A 3,201-nucleotide genomic window follows, 5' to 3' on the forward strand; every position below is an offset into this window, starting at 1 on the left:
AATCTTGAAATAGGCACACTGAGAGCCAGAACAGAGGCAGAAGAGTTCCTCTAAAGTAAGAAAAATTGGCAGGGGCAGTGGCTCAGTCCTGTAATCCTAGCACTTTGGGAACTTGAGGCAGGCAGGTGGATTGCTTGAGCTTAGGAGTTCAAGACCAGCCTGAGCAAAAGCCAGGCATTGTGGAGGGCACCTAGAGTCCTAGCAACTTGGGAGGCTGAGGTAAGAGGATCATTTGAGCACAAGAGGTTGAGGTTGCTGTGAGCTCTCCACCCTCTACCCAGGGTGATAGAGTGAGACACTGTCATACACACACACACACAAAAAAGACAGAGAGAAAGAAAGGAAGAAAAGAAGGAAGAAAGGGAGGGAGGGTAGGAGGGAAAGAAAAATTCTATGACAGAGGAAAGGATTCAGCCACTGCCTACACTGAAACTGACTAATACACCCCTCTTCACACATCCTCAGGCTGCATGTTCATTAAGTCATTTAGGAATGAATCCATGGCTTGTGGGGAGCTAAAACACTTAGTGGTTTGTGGGATTGCATTATGGCTTTCTCCAACAGCTTCTAAGGCAATTTCCAAATCACTGTCAAGAAAATTTTGCTGGAACTGCAGGCAGGACTGTAGAGGTTCCTCCCCACAGTTAAGGAAAGAATTGTTCCAAGGCTGACTGTTCCAGGCTTGGGTGCCCCAGGTCTGACTGTTCCAGGAATGGCTGCTCCAAGACCAGCTGTTCCAGGGTTGGTTACTCCGGCTGGGTTGCTCCAGATCTGGGTGCTCCACCCTGGAAGGTTTCCAGATGTGTTCCTCAGACACGTGTGGTGATAGAGAAAGCAAAGGCCTGGGTATTCCATATTCCAGACCTTGAGCTGGGAGCTGGCGTTGAGGCCTGAGCTGGGCTCATACTTTTGGTGTTTTTCAGCCAGTTGTTTTTCTGCCATCCTTTAGATTTCATTCTCTGGTTCTGGAACCAGGTCTTAACCTGTCTGCTGCTGAGGTTCCGGACGTTGGAAAGTTCTTGCATCTGTTAGAGGCTGAGGCATTTCTGTCTCTGAAATCTATCACGGAGTATACATAGCTAGGTCAAGGAGAACACAGTTCTGGTCTTCTGTTTCTTGACCTGGACCTTATCTTCCTTCTTCACTGCGCTCTTCTCTACAGAAGTGGATAGTTCTACTTTGGGGCTAGTAGAAGAAGCAGGGCTGCCCTGAGTCAGCAGATCCCTGGAAGTAGGAAAGGAGAGGTAGTCTCTGTGTGGGGCACCTCCATTGAAGACATTTGCCAGAATGGATAATTTTCTCCAGGCCCACAAGTCACAGGCACTGGAGAAGAGTCACTGGAGTCAGATGCTTCAGGGTAAGGTGTGCCAGGATCCACACTCAGGTTTTAGAGAAGGAAGGGGGGAAAAGAGAGATGGACTGCTAAGAATATAATAAAGCTAAGACTTACGTGTCTATATAGAATCCACAGAAAAAGATCCAAAAGCCAGGAGGAAGAGGGTCCTCTCCACAACAGCAGGAGGCAACCAGCTCAATCCAGCAAAAAAAATCAATAATTAAATAAATTAAATATAGATTATGATTAAATAAAATGTAAATGGTTGAGCTTAAAATAAATGACTGGTGTCCGTGTATCAAATAGCACAGCTCTAGATAAGTGATTGACACCTAGCTGGCTGATTTTCACAGCTGAGAAAAATAAAATCCAAAGAGGTTCAGGCGCTTGCTATAGTCATCCTGGCATCAGCAAAGCTAGGAAGGAGACCCCTGTCTTTACCATTCGGTGACACATTTCCCACCACATCCCATTTTATCTCTGATTTTCCTGAGCCCAGTTTTAAAATCTTGCTTTGGTTCCTGGGTCATAGAGTTAAAATTTCCAACATACTTGTAGTGGCCTGCTGGTGCTGCTGTAACAGAGCACCACAGACTGGGTGGCTTAAGCAACTGAAATGTATTTTTCACAGTTCTGGCGCGGGAAGTCCCAGCTCAAGGTCTGGCAGGGCTGGGTTCTGGTGAGGGCTCTCTTTCTGGTTTGCAGAGGGCCGCCTTCTTGCAGAGGATAGGAAAGGTGAACTCTCTGGCATCTCTTCTTTTCCCTTATTTCTCCTCCCACCTTCCATGCTGCATTACTGTTAATTAAGTACAAAGGCCTTTCCAACTGGTCACCTGGGACCATATCACCCACTTCTCTGGCCATCAGACTCTTATCTCTCTCCAGCAACAGTCAGGCAGTTGCCTCTTCCTCTTCTTGGAAAGAAAGTCTCCACACTTATAACCTCAACATCAATTACTTCCTTAGAGAGCCAATGTTCTACTCTAGCCACTTAGGGGGTGTGAGACTTCAATGAATGAACTGGCAGAAGGCACATACATTCAGTCCCTAATGGTTCCCATTTTGTCTTCAGTCATCACAGAATATGTAATTAGTAAAGAAACTACAGCTTGCACTAACCCCTGAGACTTGCTGAAATGCCACCAATAATAGACAATAGCTATCAGTTTGTTACTACGTGCCTGGGTGCTATTACGGCATCTGATATACTTGATTTCTAATCTTTGTGGCAACTCTGTACTATTGTGTCTATATCTTTTTAGATGAGGAAACTGAGGCTGAGAGAGGTTAATAACTTACTCAAGGTCATACAGCTAAGAAGTTGAAGAGCCAGGATTCTAACCCATGGGTAAGTGACACTGTGGGGTCACGATGGGCAGTTCCTCAGCACCTCTTTAAGGTGATCTTAAAAGAAGAGCCTCTGAGTTTGGTTGAAATGTGTTCCCAGGGTCCCAGTCACACACACATCCTGAAATGGCAATGATGCCATTATGAGCATTGTCAACTGCAGGCTGCGTCCTCCTCTCATCTGCCAGCACAGCCACACCTAGCCTGCTAGATCCCCTTGCCACAGCCAAATGCCTGCTTGGCTGCGTCATGTGGCTCCTGAGCACCCGGGTTTTATTTAGATAATGCCAGCGTTAGGCTCACCCTCGCTTACCCCTGAAATTAGGGCACCCTGGACTCAGGGTCATACTGGTCTGCAGTTCTGCCTCTTCCAGAGTCAGGGGATGAGAGGTGCGTTCAGTGTTGGTCTCCCCTTCTCAGTTGAGTTGGAGGAGGGGCTGTCACGACCAGGGCTCAGTCTGTACTGACACATCAGAGCAGTGGGTGCGGGACTCAGCATTTCAAATGCCTGAGGGGTC

At 47.1% G+C, this 3,201-nt stretch overlaps 1 pseudogene; it reads right to left on the bottom strand.

Annotated features, from left to right (window-relative positions):
* Positions 1-451: 451 nt before the first annotated feature.
* Positions 452-2,934, bottom strand: LOC100951818 (annotated as a pseudogene).
* Between the last annotated feature and the right edge of the window lie 267 nt (positions 2,935-3,201).

This window comes from Otolemur garnettii, unplaced genomic scaffold (genome assembly GCF_000181295.1).
Source record: "Otolemur garnettii isolate 467f Iridium unplaced genomic scaffold, OtoGar3 scaffold00004, whole genome shotgun sequence".
NCBI classification, from domain to species: Eukaryota; Metazoa; Chordata; class Mammalia; order Primates; family Galagidae; genus Otolemur; species Otolemur garnettii.